We start from the raw sequence: 20,165 nt of genomic DNA on the forward strand, positions 1-20,165 counted from the left end.
AACTTGTTGAGTGTGAGTCAAATGTGTGACTAAGGATACAAATTCACTTTTGACTCTACCAGTTGTCAAATAAGGAAGAAGAGTACTGATCAAGTTGTAGCAGAAGGACAATGGACAGATGGTAATGTATACAATCTAAAGGAATTCTTTGAGTTCCAATGTATGATGGGTAAGGTAGATGAAAGTTGGTTAAGGCATAGAAGGTTGGGCTGTGTGAACTTTGATAATGTGGTGAAGATAAGAAAGAAGCGGTATGTGAGACACATACCTTTGATCATAAAATTGGCAAGCACATTCTATGATGAATGTGTCAGAGGAAAGGAAGCAAAGGTCAGCTTCAAAACAAAGGAATATAACACCTCAAGACCTTTGGAGTTAGTACATATAGATTTGTGTGCTCCAACACAAATAAGAGTATTGGTTGGTGAGAGATATTTCATGTTATTCATAGATGGTTACTCAAGAATGACTTGGGTAAGCTTCTTGCATGACAAGTCACAAGCATTTGAGAGATTCAATATTTTCAGGAAGATGGTAGAAAATGATTCTGGTTATCGGTTAAAGCATTTGAGATCTAACTGGGGTGGATAATACACTTCAAATGAATTGGTATATTATTGTGAAAGGCATGGAATCTAGAGGCAATACTCAGCATCAAGGATACCACAACAAAATGGTGTTGTAGAGAGGAAGAACTAGACAGTAAAGGAGATGGCTACAACTATGTTGCATGAAGCCAACCTACCAGATAGGTATTGGAAGAAGTAGTTCATACTACATTATGCACATTGAACCAGGTGCAATTGAGAGTAAATAATAACATGACACCTTATGAGCTATGGTATGACAAGAAACCATTGTTAAAGTACTTTAGGGTGTTTGGCAGCAAGTGCTCCATAAAAAGGGATGAACAAGATTTTGTTAGCATTTTCATGTAGATTGCATTGATAAACTATTATGTTGTAATTGATGTTAATTATAACTAGTAATGATGTTCTTATGATGTTGTTTTGCAACTGGTAGGTGAGCTAGTGAAGGAAACTGGTATTACTTGAGAAGCATTGAGATCAATCGGTAACCCTACCTGTTGATGTGCCAAAGCCTAACCGATGGACCTTGGTAAATCACTTGTATTGGTTTATGATCAAATGATGAGCGGTAATGATTATGCCACATATGCATATTATATGTGAAGAGTTTCAAATGGTTTTTGACATGTATAGATAAAGGTTTTATCTTGGGAATGAGCAAGTACATTTCATGAAGTGGAAATGGCATGGAGTTACAGGGATCGATGAAGCAGTGATCAAGGAGTGATTGAGGTTGTCTTGAATCATGTGCAATGATTTATATGTAATCCAATGGTCATACTTGAACCGATTTGTTTGTAATATCTATAAGATCTTAATGTTGTGATGTGTTACCGACCTTGTTGGGACTTGTAAAATGATGTTAATTTTGAGAGACCCTGGTGCAAGAGCACCTAAGGGTTGAAATACCCTTAACCAATTTTGTCTTGTGAGACCTTCCAATGGTCATGTAAATACATAAGGACTGGCTCTAGTCCATTTGTGTGGTTGTTTCTTTGTATTTTTTGAATTTTTTCCTTATCGACAAGACCTTCCCTGATCAGTAAATCTTACCTCGATGAGGTCACGAGAGTCATTAGGTATCGGCAGGACTAGTCGCACGCTATGCCGATGACCCGATGGGAGTTATCAGGTATCAGGGGGAGTGGTTTCATGTTATCCTGTGGGACCAATGACATGGCATAAGCAGAGGAGGTAGACATTGGTGACATTGTCCATTAGAAAAACACAATGTAATGCTACCCAATGACCCAATGGAAAGGCCCAGACGTAGACCATTTATCCCACATTTTCCGAGTGGAGGAGCATTTCAGTATTTAAATGCACAGCTGCATATATCCTTAGTGTCAAATCTTTTGGGCTTTTGGAAAGAAGTGGCTCATGGCCTAGTAGACCTGGCATGCGTGCGCATCTCAAGGTGGCCAAATTTTGTAGTAAAAGGGGAAATTAATGGGTGAGTAGGTTGCAAACGCTTGGATGCCCATCGCTATACCACCATGCGAGAGTTCTTGACTGTTAATCATCATGACTTGGTGACTGGTGAGGTGGAAGGTCAGGCGGTGCTGAGGTGGACTCTGAGCAAATAATAAGGTGCCACATGGTGACACACAACAGAAGAGGTGGAAGGTCTAGTGGTGAAACGTGACATAACAGTTGGCATGTCATCAAATTGAATGTCTAACAAACCTTGGCCACTATGGATATCTAAATGGTTTCATTGGAGGCATCAGTTCCATCAACATAAGGTACATCAAAGAAATCCAAATTGGTCCCGCCGATAAAATAAAGGCATTGATGAAACTGTAGGCTTGATGAGGCATGTGAACAGCTCGCCAAGGGAGGAAGTTTGGCCGAAAGACCGGTGTCGAACAAACCAAAGTGAAATTGTGGGTCCGGTGGTGCTCAAATGGATCTCATGAGCGAACCAATGGCTGACATGTGGTGACACCATGGCATAAGACAAAGCCATTCGAAGAAGCTAAAGGTCAAGCAGATCAAGGAAGATAAATGGTGACCATGAAAGATCTGACTATTGTCACTATGTTGTGATAGAAAGATAATCGCCAAATACTCACCGCAACCGTGTGACAAAGCATGTGTCAAGAAGGGATGGTTAAAGGGCATGTAGATTAGGAAAGATTGGATGGTGGAATGAAATTCTGGGGCTATCCATGATTGTCATTGTATCATTGTTGCGAAGTGCCTAAAATGAATACCCTCATGACAAGTGGCACCCAGATGGTGGCCAACTGGATGTGCAGACAAACCAAAGAGTGACCTATCAAACAAACCTTGGCTTTGATGGATCTCTAAAAGGACTCATCGAAGGTGCCAGTTCCATTGACATAAAGTATATCAAAGAATTCATAAATTGTCCCATCGATAAGGTAAAAAGTATCGATTGGACATGAAAATAGCATGCCAAGGGAGGAAGTTTGGCCGAAAGAATGATATCGAATAGGCTAACAAAACCCAAGTCCAGTGGTAGGTCCAAGTGGAGAGCAGGTGGATCCAGAGGCTGACACATGGTGAGCGCCTCACTTTTTAAGGATTGAGCAGGTTGAAAGAAGATCGATGATCATCACTATACCATGGGATGAAGATGCTCAATGGTTATTCCCTGTGACATAGCGACTGGCGAGGTGGTAGTTGAGGTGGCCATCCAAGTGGGCTCAGTACAAATTAGGAAGTGACATGTGGCTGACCCACTAGAAGAAAGAGTATCCCAGGCAAATTAATGGGTAGGCAAGTCAAGAAAGATCTGACGATTGGATGGATGATCCAACGGTGGTCTCCATGTCGCGATGGGAAGTAGCTCATGAAGAGTAATGATGAACAACATATACCCCAACTCATACTAAGAGGGGGAGGGTGAATCAATATAGATAAAAACTCTCCAACAACTTATCTACCTAAAGAAATACCAACTGGTTATCACCATTACTGAACTTAACCATGGCAATACCAGTTAAACACAGTAAGACACCAGACACCATAAACTGATAAGTATGAACACTTCAAATAAGATCAATACTTGACATCAATTTCACCCATAAACATATGCATGTGGTATACTATTAATTCCATAACCTATTAACTCTGCATGCATAGTCTTTCAACCAAATACTTGATAAACATAACATGAAAAATGCATAACACATAACACACAAATTTTTTACGTGGAAACCCAAGTGGGAAAAACCATGGTGGAAATGAATACCCACAAGCTTGTTTTGAACTCTTTTGAAGCTCTCCCTGTTAGGAGCCTAGTCCGGTTAAAGACTTTACAATAAGGTATTTCTAGGAACCAATCTTGTTATAGATCACCCAGTTAAGGGATGGCTATATACCTTGTTAAAGGTTGAAACCCTATTAAAGGTTACCTCGTGAGAGGATTTGAAGAACTCAATGATCTTGAGTCACCTAGTTACGAGTTTTACAATAAGTTTGTTAAAGCTACTCGGTAAAGGGATTTTCAAACTATTGAAATGGTTAGAAGACAATAGGTAAAAATTTTGATTTGATAACAGCACTACATGCCAAGGCAGATCCTTTTCATATACTCTACTCTGCAATCACACTTTGGAGTTTCCCTCTTACTAGTCTGACAAGTATCAAGTATCTCATCACTTGGATACACACACACACAACATTTTCCAACAACTTTACAATAACCAACATCATCGACCTTATAGACAACAGATAGGTTGGTAGCATAAACCCTAAACCCTAAGAATCTTATGTTTACGACATAGGTAGTCCAATCCTGACCATCCAAACACATTGAATAGATTATTACAAGCTCAAACAAATCACAAGACAATCTGCATTATTCATTCTTCACCACACATGGGAATCAGTAACCCATCACACTCTCTTCTCATTTCACTAAGAAGAATGATCATTCCTGAGGTAGACTTCAAATGCAGTCTATCTCCTCATACATCAATCCTTTACGCATACAAGGCTGACATGGCACCTCAATCTCATTCACATCTCTTAGCTAACTTATCAAGAGTATCATTAGTTGCATTGCACAAGCTAGATCACAAAATCAATAGCCATAGAGCTGAGACTATCAACCGGTAGTCACACTTAGTAAAACCTTGACACTGGTTCACTTACACTTATTGACATTAATGACAACATAAATTATCATCATATCAACATACCAATTCATCAAATGCTATCATATCCAACAATCTCCCCATATGCCAACAATATCCAACAGCTCGATGACTAAGCAGCACAACTAGGCGACCAAGTGGTGGGGCTCGTTCTAAGTGGATTACTTAGATAAGATAATGGGCGTGTTATTTTTCCATGATTGGATGGTTGTTGCTATACTGCAATGCAAACACATCTGTACTTTAAAATCAGCGACATAGTGACTAAAGGAAAAGTGCTCAGAAGGAAGCCCTTCCTAGTCTATTGGCGCCAAAATTTAAATGAATTAATGGTAGAGGTGTACAAGTTCCATCCGACATTGTTTTGAAGTCAAAAGTTGGTGAGAGGTACCCAGGGAGATTTGCAGAGAACATAATGGTGCATGACTATGTGTTTTCTCAGGTGGAACCCATCAATGCTCTGGCACAAGATACTACACAGACATTATGAAGTTGTCGATGGTTGTAACCGATTTTGGGTAATAGGAACTTACCCTTTAGGCTATTTTCCAAATGAATGCCCAGTGAATTAATGAAGCACACATCCCAGAAAGAATGTTACGTTTCCCCCTCAACTGGAATGACACAACAATGTAACTTTTGGAGTAAATGATAGTTAGGATAAGATTTTTATTCTAGGTAATTTGAAGCTTTTTGCATTGTCATTTCTATAAAAGGATACCAAGGCTACCTAGAAAAGGGACGCAAATTTTGTAGCAAAACTCTGGCAAAATTAATACAGGCCATTTTCTTAGCAATTTCTAAGTCAGATATGATGTACTTGTAACGCTTTTGATAGAGGAATGAAATATACAGTCCAAAGAATTTAAACTTAGACTTATATTGTCTCTATGTCATTACACTGATGTTCATTCTCTTTAAATAATCAAGGATTGTTTATTTGAATGATTTGCTAGGCATCTAATGAATTTGTTTTTAGTCTTTTTCTCAAGGAAAAAAATATAAATATACTTTGAACAAAGTCATTGATATTAGTAATTTTGGTGTGGATTCGATGTTGAAGTCTGTTTTAGATTAGGACTTTGTATATGTCAGGCATATTTAGAGTTGATAGATTAGGAACTTGTGATTTGTGTACAAGTTTTTTTTGTCAAGTTGCAGTTTGTTGTAGATGACTCTATTGCCCAGATAAGGCATTGGTTTACCTGTTGGTTTTTAGGTGCATTTTGTGATCCTTTTCAAAAGATCAAATCAATTTTCCATTTATGTTTTAGTTGTACCAGTCAAAAAGGAAATTTTACAGTTATTTACACTAGTTTTCTGTAAACCTTTTGCTATTTTTGTAAGAAAATAGTCTTAAAAGGGTTCACCTACCCAGGATTTTAAAGGCTTAAAGTGTAGGAGGTTTCCTCATTTGGAACCTCATATTGTTGTCTTTATTCCAAACTTTTTGTTGTTCTCTTCCATTGCAGCACAAAGGCAATAACTTTCACTTTTAAAAGAGAAGAAACAAAAGTTTTCAAAATGGAGAACAACAAAAGTGGCGACTCTGCTAGGGAGAGTCAAATAAGATAAGTCTTATACTCTAGATCTATGTCTCTATTGCATAAACATGATTCACTATGTTGAAATATATTTTATTCCCAAGATATTGGGTGGCGACTCTGAATTAAGGAAAAAACCAATGTCCTTTTAAAAAAAAATCACAGTCACTTCAAAGGGTTAGCAAGATGAATAGGAGAAGGAATACTAGGTCTTATATGAAAAAAAACCCTCAAGAGAAGTTGCATGAAGGGTTACCTGAACTAGTCAAGAAGGGCTGGAGAGGAACTATTATTCCTGATCAGTCAAATTAGTCATGGAAATAGAAGAGTAATCAAATGGGTAAGTCTTATGAGCGTCCCATATATGCAAGGTCCAATGCCTCTTCTCATGACTCTAACCATGATATTATGGGTTTTCATGTTGGCCTATTTGGTACTGATGATGATATTCAAACCTTTCACCAAGGATTGTCTAATGCCAACACTTCTGGAAGAGATAGGCATAGTACAACTAATAGGGTCAGTTCCATTCCCAAAACTATGGAAGGAAATATCAGTATGATTGATATGGATGAGATAAATGTGTCTGATTCAGAAGAAAACTTGTCAGACCAAGATGAACTATCCTAGGAGATTGAGGTTCTAAATCAGAGGGTACATCAATTGATTTCCATAAAAAAAAAAAAGGGAAAAGGAAAAGGAGAATGAAACCAAAGTGAAACTCATTGAAAGAGATAGGTTATTAAGAAAGATTGCATAACTTGAGTTGTTTGCTCAAGAAGAACATAGGAGTAAAGAGCAAGGTCCTATTATTAGAGAAATCCTTGATCCTAAAATTGTTTCTGCACCTAAAGTTGCAACACAACCTAGTAGGGAGGTTCATAGTGATCCCCAACCTACCAGACCTATTATTGACTAAGGGAAGCAAAAAGTAGTGGAGAATAAATCTGCAGGTCTAGTGTCAGGAAGTGCAGAAGGACCCCAGGGAATGATGTCGTATGAGATCGATCTAGAAAGGATAAGGAAAGAAAATGAAGACTTGCAAAGGGAGTTAGAAAATGTTGAAATAGAAGCACTTAATGTTGAGTTTAGAAGAAAGATACGCTTCTTAAAATATCCTCCTATAACTTTCCCACTTGTAGATCATAGTAATCCTACGTCCCAACATACTTTTGCCTCTCTATTGAATACTCAACCAATGATGCAAGCAAATGCTATCCCGCCTGTTAACCAATCTGAAAATGCTGCCCCAAAAATTTTGCTATTCCCTCAAGTACAATTTCAGCAAACCAAACGACCCATGGACCATCCCATAATCAAAGTCATCAAACTCCTAGAGCTAGTGGTTAAAGCCCAAGGGTGAATGTTGGAATTAACTTTATTGGAAATAAGTTTCAAAGGAGACTGATAAATGTTGAGTTGTATAGGTAGTTGTATTTTGATGGAATTCCAAGATATCCAAACCATGTCCCTATTGAAATGAGGGATAAACTCCAGAAGTTTGTTGGGAATAATGCTATCAATGTTGAAGAGCATCTGATATCTTTTGGTGACATGATTAATGACTATTGCACATGAGGATGCCATCATGAAGTTGTTTGTGCAATCTTTGATTGAGGATGCTAGAGATCGGTACAAAGTGTTACCTGTAGACAACATTAGTTCTTGGGAGGAATTCAAGAATTTCTTTAAAGAGCAATATGAAGATAAGACAAATGTGAGCTTCATACTCAACAAATTTAACAATATTAGGAAGTCGGATAATGAGGTTGTTACAGATTTTAATACATGGTTTCAAAAAGGTAATGCATAGGCTCCTTGAATGTATGAGGTTAGACAAGAATGTATGTCTAACCACTTATTACAATGCCTTTGATCCTAAGATGGTATACATTCTCAGAGATAAGAACCCACATAGCTTAAGGGGTACTTTCAGAATTGCAATCAATGTAGAGATTAATAGAAAAGCATTGGGTAAAGTGGGAAGGAGTGATGGAAGATTGTGGTAGGAACAAAAACCACAACAAAATAAATCCTCTAAAGAAGAGGATAAGATAGAGAAATTAATGACTATTGTCAAGGATCTTACTGCTAAAGTAAGTAAACCTGAGAGGCCTCACTACAATTGGCAAGACAAACCTGCTAGATTGCATGATATGCCATATAACACTACATGGAAAGATTGTAAACCTATACAAGATAGATCAAAAGGCACATAAAATTAGAACACTCTTGATCCTTTAAAGGGAGGAAACGTACATAATGTGAAAAATACCCCTTGGTGTATGGCATGTGATGGGCCACATTCCCCCTATCGATGTGTTATGGCTCAAGCTCTAAATGAATCCATGAGAAATGAGGATGAACCTGCAATTAATATGTTTGAGTATACTGTGAGTCTTCAGAAGATGAAGAAAGTGAATATGATGTCTCAGGAAGCAATTCAAATTGCCATGGGCAATTGACAATTGATTGGCAGCCCACTTTGAATATTGTCACAATAGAAGATCAAGAGATTCATCCTAGAAGGCCTAGTGAGGAGGAAGTCAAGAATCTCACTAAGGCTGCAATAGATAAAGCTAAGCACAACTATAATTTGAGAAGTAGAAAAGATGATGGAAGTCAAGGTATGCTTGGTTATTTATTTTTTAAATAAAATTCTTCTAAGAGGTCCACTGAGAACAAAACTTCTGACAAAGATAGTCAGGCTAAAGGTGATCAGTCAAGTAGTTCAACGAAACTTGATATTGCTAATACAACTGGAAATAAGGTAGAGACCACCGGTGACAAGAGAGCAAGTCACCAGAAGGTAGAAGAGGTTAAATCTCATGTTGAGTCTAATGTTAACACTATTTTTTATATGACTCAAGCTTTAACATAGATGAAAGTTTCAGTACCTTTGATAGAGCTGCTGAAAATAAAAGAACATAGAGAGGCTACTTTTTCTTTGATTTTAATTATATCAGATGTAGATACTTCTTCTAAAAAGGGAAATGCAAAAGATGAGAAGGATCAAGAACAAAGAGTCCCAGAAGTTTATGTGGGCACCACTATTAGTTAGGAACCATCTCAGATAGATCCCTTTTATGTGACACTATTAGTAAATAATAGATTGATAAAAAAATGCATGATAGATTCTGGTGCAACTGCTAATATAATGCCTTATGGAGTTATGAAAGAACTAGGTTTGTCGGTACACACTTCATATGGAAGGTGTTATGCCATGGATAATAGAGAAGTGACTGTTGTGGGTACTATGAAATATGTAGAAGTAAAATTAGCAGCATGCCATGAAGTGACTTATAAAATGGATGTAATAGTCACAGACACCAAGCCCCATTATGGCATGCTTCTGTCTAAACAATGGGCTGCTACTGTTGGAGGACATCTTTAGCTAGATTTATCATATGCAACTATCCTCGTGAATGGTAATTTTGTAAAATTGTATAGAGAACCATGTGCCCCCATGGTTATTGAAAAAATACACCCAAACATGCTTGATTGCATGATTGATGTGGATCTTGATAACTTCAGGATTGAACCCATTCACCCTCAGTTGAAGAATACTGATCCAATTGTTGATGAGTTGAAATCCCAACAAGAAGGCCTATGGCAAATGTACTTTGATGGAGCTTTCTCTAAGGAAGGGTCTGAAGTGGGAGTGCTATTTGTTTCCCCATCAGGTATTACCTTCAAGTATTCTATTATGTTGGCATTCCAATGTACAAACAACACAGCTGAGTATGAAACTCTATTATTAGACTTAGAAATTGCTAAAAGACATGGGATCAAGTTGTTAAGGGTTTATGGAGACTCTGAACTTGTAGTGTCTCAGATATGGTCAAGATATGCATCTAAAAATGATAAGTTAAAAAGGTACAAGCATACTGTTTGGGATGTCATTGAACACTTTGATACATTTTCCATTGATTGGATTGAAAGTTCTAAGAACATTATGGCAGATTTTTTAGCTAATGTTGCATTAAAGAATGATGATGTAACATTGACTAGAGTTTCAATAATTTAGACAAAAGCCAGACTAGCCATCCTAGATAATGTGTACAATTAGCAAGTTTTTGATGATGATGAAGACATCCTTAGATTTGTACAATGCATAGATGACTATGAAGGTCAAAAGATTGATTGTAATGCATTGGTGGAAGTAGTAGATGGTTAGGAAACAATTTTTGGAAGTGACATAGTGCAGCTAGAGAAATGAAATACCCAGGGGACTAGTTGAACTAGAGGGTATGCTCAGTTATAGTGATGGTAACTTACATCAAGCATCATCTACAAAGTTGGAGGAGTTAGAAGAGGTAAACTTGGGGACAAAATATTCCCCTAAGTTAGTGTATATCGGGAGAAGCTCATCTCCCCATATTAAGACCAACCTCCTTAATTTGCTAAGGAAGTACAAACATGTTTTTGCTTGGTCCTATAAGGATTTGAAGGCGTATAGAAAAGACTTATTTCAACATGAAATACCTCTACATCCTAGTGCTAATCCTTTTAGACAGAAGCAAAGACCTATTAACCCCCTTTTAGAGACCAAAATGCAACAAGAATTAACCAAGTTAAGGGAAGGGGGGATTATAAAACCGTTAAGACATTCATCATGGGTGTCCAATTTGGTCCCTATCAGAAAGAAGAATGGGGACATAAGGCTTTGTGTAGATTTTAGAAATTTGAATGTTGCCTCTTTAAAAGACAATTATTCTTCCCCGAATATGGAAGCCATGTTACAAAGGGTAGCTGGTTGTGATTTATTGTCAATGATGGATGGGTTCTCAGGTTATAATTAGGTACTAGTGAAAGAGTCTGAGCAATTTAAGACTACTTTTACTACCCCTTGGGGGACTTATGTGTATGTGAGAATGCCATCTGGTTTGAAGAATTCTAGAGCTACATTTTAGAGAGTAATGGATGTAGCTTTTAAGGAGTTTATTAACATCATAATGTTGGTTTACTAGGATGATTTGACATGTTTCTCAAAGAAGGCATATGATCACTACAGTTATTTGGAAAAGGTTTTTTGCAAGTCTCTGGAATTTGGTGTATCCTTGAACCAAAAAAAATGTCATTTTGTAGTGAGTGAAGGAAAATTATCAGTGCATATTGTCTCCAAGGGGTTAGAATAGACCCTGAAAGGATTGAAGCTATAAATAATGTACCTCAGCCAAAGAATGTAAAAGGGAATCAGTCTTTCTTGGGCAAGGTGAATTTTGTTAGGAGATTTATAGCTAACTTTGCTGAAATTGTTAAGCCTATCGTTAAATTACTTAAAAAAGATGCAAAGTTTTCTTGGGATGAAGAAGCTGCATAGGCTTTTGACAAAATTAAGAAGGCTATTCATGAAGCACCAGTGCTATGATCCCCTAATTATAGTAAGCCTTTCTCATTATTTTATTTCACCTCTTATCACACAGTAGCCACAGTTCTGCTTCAAAAGGATGATGAAGGATATGAAAATCCAATTGCTTTCAATAGAAAATATTTATATGCTGCTGAGTTAAAGTATGAAATCATGGAGAAGCGGGCATATGCTCTAGTCAAAGCTACAAAAGCATTTAGGCCTTATCTAGTAAATGCTTGAATTGTAGCCTATGTACCACATGCAACTGTGAAAGACATTTTGTCCTAGTTTGAAGTAACTGGAAAGAGATGCAGATGGATAACTAGAATACAAGAGTTTGAATTAGAGATCAAGATCACTAAACTGGTAAGAGGATCAGGCCTTGCAAAATTGATGGTTGAATCAAATCTGGTTACTATTGATGTTAATAATGTTGAAACTGAGGAAGTCCTGATCACTAGTATTGAGAGGCAACCATGGTATTCAGATGTGATATACTTCTTGAATAATGCCTCATGTCCAGAAGGTATGACACACAACCAAATGAGAACATTAAAGTTAAAATCATAGAAATATATTCTTATTCGGGGAGACCTGTATTGGAGGAATAGTGATGGGATGCTACTACTTTGCCTGGATGAATTCCAAGCTAAGAAGGTTCTGAAAGAGATGCACAATGGGGTGTGTGGAGGCCACTATTCAACTAAGACTACTACTAGTAGGATAATCAGAGTAGGGTATTATTGGCCAACTTTGTTCAAGGATGCTCATAAATATGTTAAAAAATGTGATCCTTGTCAAAGGTTTTCTTTTAAACTAAAGTATGTTGGTGCTTTGCCTTTGAATTATGTTACAATCGAAGCCCATTTTGTTCAATGAGGCATTGATTTTATTGGAGAGATAATAGAAAAATCAAGCAGGGGTCACAGATGGATCCTGGTGGCTACAAACTATTTCACCAACTGGATTGAAGCCATATACCTACCAAATAGGACACTAGTAAGGTAGTCATTAATTTTTTGATGGATAATATAGTGACAAAGTTTGGTGTGCTAGCTAAAATAGTCATGGACAATGCTATGTGCTTCAGGTCTAAGGAGTTTGCAGAGTTCTATGCTAATTATGGGATTATTATGTCATACTCTTCACCATACCACCCACATGGAAATGGCCAGGCAAAATCGAGTAATAAAAGTTTCCTCAGCATCATCAAGAAGATCCTAGAGGAAAATAAAAGGTCTTGGGATCAAAAGCTCAAGTTATCTTTATGGGCTGACAGGGTGACTATAAAAATGGCCATTGGTACATCCCCTTTTGAGATAGTTTATGGAGTGAAAGCCAAATTACCTGTTAATAATTTGCTTCCAGTTTACCAAATTTTGTAGATTGAAGAACTAGAAATGTCTGAGCCCATGGAAAAAAGAATGATTCAATTAGTAGAGCTAGAGGAAATGAGGACTGTAGCCCATAAAAGGAATATAACACTTCAATTACAGTCAAAGTACCTTTTTGATAAAAGGACTAGTGCAAGAAAGTTCTAGATTGGTGATTTGGTGTTGCAGTGGAATGCAAAAGACCAAGACAAAGGCAACCATAAGAAATTTGAATCACTGTGGATAGGCCCTTTAATTTTTTTGTGATATCAATGGAAAGGATTCATACTTATTGCAAAGAATGAATGGTGAAGTACAGGAATTTCTAGTGCATGGACAATTCTTGAAATATTACTTCTCTTGATCTGTTTCAGTCCATGCACAGTAGTTGTAGGCTGTATACATTTTAGAGTTTCTTTCATTAGGGTTTTGTTGGTTTGTGTTCCAGATTTTTTGCTAAATTCTTGTGTTGGTCTTGCATCCAACCATCCCCAATCAAAGCCACTTTTGGGACTCATAAATTTGATGGCAATTTTAAGAGACCTTAGTATAGGAGAACCTAAGGGTTGAAATACCCTTAACCAATTTTGGTTTGTGAGACCTTCCAGTGGTCATGTAAATACATAAGGACTGGCTTTGGTCCATTTGTGTGGTTGTTTCTCTGTAGTTTTTGAATTTTTGCCTTAACGGTAAGACCTTCCCCAATCGACAATCTTACCCTAATGAGGTCACCTGAGTCATCGAGTATCGATAAGACTAGTTGCACGGTATGCGGATGAATCAATGGGAGTTATAGGGTATCAGGGGGAGTGGTTTCATGTTATCCCGTGAGCCTGATGACATGGTACAAGTGGAGGAGGTAGACATTGGTGACATCTGCCATCGAAAAAGCACAATGTGATGCTACCTGATGACTCAATGGAAAGGCCCAGGTGTAGACCATTTATCCCACATTGGCTGCATAGAGGAGCATTTCAGTATTTAAATGCACAACCACATATATCCTTAGTGTCAAAGCTTTTGGGCTTTTGGAAAGAAGTGGCTCATGGCCCAGTGGACCCTGCATGTGTGCACATCTCAAGGTGGCCAAATTTTGTAGTAAAAGGGCAAATTAATGGGCGAGCAGGTTGCAGATGATCAAACGACCATTTCTATACTGCCATGCAAAAGTGCTCGACTGTTAATCATCATGACTTGGTAGCTAGTGAGGTGGCAGGTCAGGTGGCATCGAGGTGGACTTTGAAAAATCATAATGTGCCACATGGTGACACATAGTAGAAGATGTGGACGGTCTAGTGGTGACACATGGAAGAATAGGTGGTATGTCATCAAAATGAATGTCTAACAAACCTTGGCCACAATGGAGCTCTAAATGGTTTCGATGAAGGCATCAGTTCCATCAACATAAGGTACATCAAATAAATCTGAATTGGTCCCGCCAATAAAATAAAGGCATCGATGAAACTGCAGGTTCGATGAGGCATGTGAACAACTTGCCAAGGGAGGAAGTTTGGCCGAAACACTGGTGTTGAATAAACCAAAGTGAAATGGTGGGTCTGGTGGTTCCCAAGTGGATCTAATGAGTGAACTAGTGGCTGACACGAGGTGACACCGTGGCATAAGAGAGAGCCATTCAGAGAAGCTAAAGGTCAAGCAAATCAAGGAAGATCAATGGTGACCAAGAAAGATCCAATGGCTGTCGCTATGTCGCGATAGAAAGATAATCGCCAAATAATCATCCTGACTTGGTGAAAAAACATGTGTCAAAAAGGGGTGGTTAAAGGGTATGCAGATCAAGGAAGATTGGATGATGGAATTAAATTATGGGGCTATCCATGACTGTCATTGTACCGCAGTTGTGAAGTGCCCGGAATGAATACCCTCACGACAAGTGGTGCCCAGATGGTGGCTAGCTGGATGCTTAGACAAACCAAAGAGTGACCTATTGAATAGACCTTGGCTTCAATGGATCTCTAAAAGGAATCACCAAAGGCACGAGTTCCATCGACATAAAGTATATTGAAGAAGTCAGAACTGGTCCTGCCAATAAGGTAAAAAGTATCGATGAGACTACAACATCAATGAGACATGAAAATAGCTCACTGAGGGAGGAAGTTTGGCTGAAATAATGATATTGAATAGTCCAATAGAACCCAAGTCCAGTGGTAGGTCCAAGTGGCGAGTAGGTGGATCCAGAGGCTAACATGTGGTGAGTGGCTCAGGTGTTAAGGATCGAGTAGGTTGAAAGCAGATCGATGATCATCGCTATACCATGGGATGAAGATGCTCGATGGTTATTCCCTACAACATAGAGACTAGCAAGGTGGTAGTTTAGGTGGTCATCTAGGTGGGCTTAGTACAAATCAGGAAGTTACACATGGTAGACCTTTTAGAAGAAAGAGTAGCCCAAGTGAATTAATGGGTAGGCAAGTCAAGAAAGATTTGACGGCTGGATGGATGATCCAACGGTGGTCACCATGTCACGATGGGAAGTATATCGATGACTAAGAAGCATGAGTTGGTGACCAAGTGGTGGGGCCCGTTCTAAGTGGATCAATCGGGTAAGATAAAGGGCATACCAGTTTTCCATGATCGAATGGTTGTCACTATACCGCAATGGAAACATGTCCGAACTTTAAAAGTCATGACATAGTGACTAAAGTAAAAGTGCTCAGAAGGAAGGCTTCTCTGATCTGTTGGGGCCAAAATTTAAATGAATTAATGGCAAAGGTGTGCAAGTTCAATCCGACAATGATTTGAAGTGAACATTTGGTGAGAGGTACCCAGGGAGATTTACAGAGAACATAATGGTGCGCGGCTATGTGTTCTCTTAGGTGGAACCCATCAACGCTCTGGCATGAGATAGTACATCGGCATTATGAAGCTATCGGTGGTTGTAACTGATTTTGGGTAATAGGAACTTACCCTTTCAGCCATTTTCAAAATGAATGCCCATTGAATTAATGAAGCACGCATCGCAGAAAGAATTTTAGGTATCCCCCTGAACTGCAACGGCACAACAACGTAACTTTTGGAGTAAATGATAGTTAGGGTAAGAGTTTTCTTCTAGGTAGTTCGAAGCTTGTTGCATCCTGATTTCTATAAAAGGATACCAAGGCTACCTAGAAAAGGGACACAACTTCTATAGTAAAACTCTGGCAAAATTAATACAGGCCATTTTCTTGGCAATTTCTAAGTTAGATATGATGTACTTGTAATATTTTTGATAGAGGAATGAAATATACAGTCTAGAGAATTTAAACTCAGACTTGTATTGTCTCTATGTCATTGCACTGATGTTCATTTTTTTAAAATAATCAAGAATTGTTTATTTGAATGATTTGTTAGGCATCTAATGAAGTTGTTTTTAGTCTTTTTATCAAGGAGAAAAATATAAATATAGTTTGAACAAAGTCATTGATATCAGTAATTTTGGTGTGGATTTGATGATGAAGTCTATTTCAGATTAGGACTTTGTATATGTTAGGCATATTCAGAGTTGATAGATCAGGAACTTGTGATTTGTGTACAAGTTTCTTTTGTTAGGTTGCGGTCTATTGTAGGTGACTCTATTTCCTAGATAAGGTACTGGTTTACCTGTTGGTTTTTTAGGTGCATTTTGTGATCCTTTTCAAAAGATCAAATCTACTTTCCATTTATGTTTTAGTTGTACCAGTCAGAAAGTAAAGTTTATAGGAATTTACACTGGTTTTCTGTAAACCTTTTACTATTTTTGTAAGAAAATAGTCTTAAAAGGGTTCACCTACCCAAGCTTTTAAAGGCTTAAAGTGTAGGAGGTTTCCTCATTTGGAACCTCATATTGTTGTCTTTATTCCAAACTTTTTTTTGTTCTCTTCCATTACACCACAGAGGCAGTAGCTTTCACTTTTAAAAGAGAAGAAACAAAAGTTTTCAAAATGGAGAACAACAAACCTATTGTTTTATTTATAAGGTTGATGAGTTATTTTGTTGAAGTGTTGGCAATTTTGGTCAAGTGTAAGTGTGATTGGTTGGTGAACTAGAAGGTTTATCTACAATACATATGAAGGAAGATAGGAGCATGAAAAGGATCTAATCAAGAAGAGTAGTGTTATTCACCAGATCAGCAAACCCCTATTGTTCTCTAACAATTACAACAATCAAATCCCTTAACCGGGTAAGCTCTAACATGCTTAGTGTTAGCTAAATCCTCTAACCAGGTGATCCATTAGATTGGATTTCAAATCCTCTACCGAGGTTACTCCTAACAGGATATTGCTTCTAATAGGGCATTATAGTCAATCCCTTAACCGAGTGGTCCCTAATAGGATGTGTTCTTAACATGACTTTTTGTAAATCTTTAATAGGCTTAACTCCTAATAGGGAAAACTTCAAAGGAGTTTAGAATACTTGTGGGTATTCATCCCCACCATGGTTTTTCCCATTTGGGTTTCCATATCAAAATCATTGTGTCAAGTGGTGAATTTTTTTTGGTTATGTTTGCTATGGTTAATTTTCTTAAATGTTAAATCCGCTTAGATATGATATGATGACTGACAACAATCTGAAATGTGCTTTTACTATTGTTAGTAAAGTATTTGAATGTTTTTGTTAAAAGGTTTTGAGAGTTTCAAATCTATTATATTGTTATTTTGTTATGACTGTAAACCGGTATACTTGACAGTGATATTGAAATTTGTAGTGCGGTGTTTGAACCAGCAAGTGTTGAGTTTGACTAGAGAGATTGCATTTTAGTTTGGTGAAAGTATAGTCAGTTTTCTATCTACTTATTCACCCACCCTCAAAATAGTTGCCCAGATCCTTATTGATTCATCATACCATCAATTGGTATCAGAGCATTTCAGGTCCTCTAGTGTCTAAGCCTAACAACTTGAGGTAAAGATGTTGAAGAACATGATGAAGAAAGAAGCTCTGAAGTTTAATAGGGAAAAATATAGAATATGGAGTGATAGGATGAAAATCTATATAAAGAGTCTAGGATGTCAATACTAGGAACATGTTGTTACTGAGTATGTTGCACCTAGTGGGACTATGTCTGATGATCAAAAGAAAGAGAAACAAGAAAATAATCAAGCATTGGAGGCCATTATTAGTTCTTTGTTTGATTCAGAGTATGTTGATGTCCATGGTTTGGAGACTACTTATGATGTGTGGAACAAACTTGAGGAAATATACAATGGTGATGAGCATGTGAAGATTTCTAAACAAGAGAGGCTGAGAGGTAAATTTGATGACATGTGAATGGCTGAAGGTGAGAATATTCAACAGTATGGTCAGAGGATCAAGAGTGCTAGTGGTAAATTGGAGGATGCCATAGTGGTTAGTAAGGTGTTGAGAACCCTTCTACTAGTCTAAGCTATTCGAGTTGCAGCCATTTAGGAGCTAAAGTCTATTGATAAAACAAAGGTAACTCTTGACTCCATCATTGGTAAACTTACTACATTTGAATTAAATGGTTCTGATGGTAGTGCTCAGAAATCTGAATCTGCATTTAGAGCTTTAATTTCCAGCCCACCTATGAGGAAAAGAAGAGATGTTAGTCATAGATATGAGTCTAGATCTAGTAGAGAAGTTGATGATGAAGACAGTCTGATTGATCTTGAAGAATTGTTGGCCAAGCAATTGCCTAGAGGTACCAGTAAGTACAGAGGTAAATTACCTTTGAAGTGTTTTGCATGTAACAATATTGGACACATTGCAACTAACTGTCCTGATGGTGACAATGAGCATAAGCATGAGAAGTACAAGAAGTACAAAGGAAAGGGCAAAAGATATTGTCTAATTGCAGTTGATGGTGGTATCACTAATAAGGAATATGAGGGAGATGCTAATGAAGACATTGTCTTTGTTTCCATTAAAGAGGAGACATCTGATCAAAATGCATTAGTTTCTCATATAGATAGTTCTGATGATTGGATCATAGATAGTGGTTGTTCACACAACATGACCGATGACTAGAGTAAATTTCTTACTTTGAAGGAATTTGATGGAGGAGTTGTGAGATTTGAAAATGACTCACCCTGCATGGTAAAAGAAAAGGGAACCATTTCTCTTAATGAAAAGAGCAGTGTAGATGATGTGTACTAGGTTGAAGGATTAAAGCACAATCTTTTGAGTGTAGATCAACTCAATGATAGAGGTTATCCATTGGAATTTGAGAATGGAATGTGAAAAATCTATGCGAGAAAAGGTGAACTAATTGCAACCGACAAGCAGACAAAAGGTAACCTATTTCACTTGAATCCTAAAGTCAACAATTGATTAATTGCTAAAGTAGATGATAGTTGGCTTTTGCATAGAAGATTTTGATAATATTGTCAAAGTTAGTAAGTCCAAGTTGGTAAGAGTTTTTCCTCAATTGGACAAACTAGTGAATACTCTATGTAAGGAATGTCAGTTAGGAAAGATGATATCCTCAACTTTTAAGAGAAAATCCTTCTCAGTAGAACATTTGTTAGATTTGGTTCATATAGATCTCTTTGGACCAATAAGGACTAAAAGTATTCAAGGTGATAGATATTTTATGATCTTCACTGATGATTGCTCAAGAATGATGTGGGTCACATTCTTGAAGGACAAAAAAGAAGCCTTTAGTAAGTTTAAGGCATTCAGGGCCTTAGCTAAAATGGAAAGTGGTAAGAAGATAAAGTATCTGAGGACTGATCAAGGAGGTGAATTTACTTTAGAGGAATTCACTAGATATTGTGAAGACAATGGAATTAAGAGGCAAATTTTTGTACTGATGATGCCACAGTGGAATGGTATTGCAAAGAGGAACAACTAGTCAGTTGTTGAAGCTTCTAGAACAATGCTAATACAAGGAGGAGTAGCAAAAAATTTCTGGAGAGAAGTTGTTAGCACAACTATCTACACTATGAACTGGATATTGGTAAAGAGAGGCTAAGGATAAAACTCCTTATGAATACTAGTATGGTAGATCACCTAATGTCAGTTATTTTAAGATTTTTGGCACTAAATGTTTTATTAAGAGAGGTGACTATGTTAGTAAGTTTGAGTCTAAAATTGATGAAGGCATATTTCTTTGTTACTCCACCAAGAGTAAGGCCTACAAATGTTACAACAACCAGACATAGAGAATCATTGAGATTGTTGATGTCTGAGTGGATGAGTGTCCTAAAGATTTAGGAGAAACCAGTAAGGAAAACAAGGATGATGAA

Source organism: Cryptomeria japonica, chromosome 7 (assembly GCF_030272615.1).
Source record: "Cryptomeria japonica chromosome 7, Sugi_1.0, whole genome shotgun sequence".
In the NCBI taxonomy this organism is placed as follows: Eukaryota; Viridiplantae; Streptophyta; class Pinopsida; order Cupressales; family Cupressaceae; genus Cryptomeria; species Cryptomeria japonica.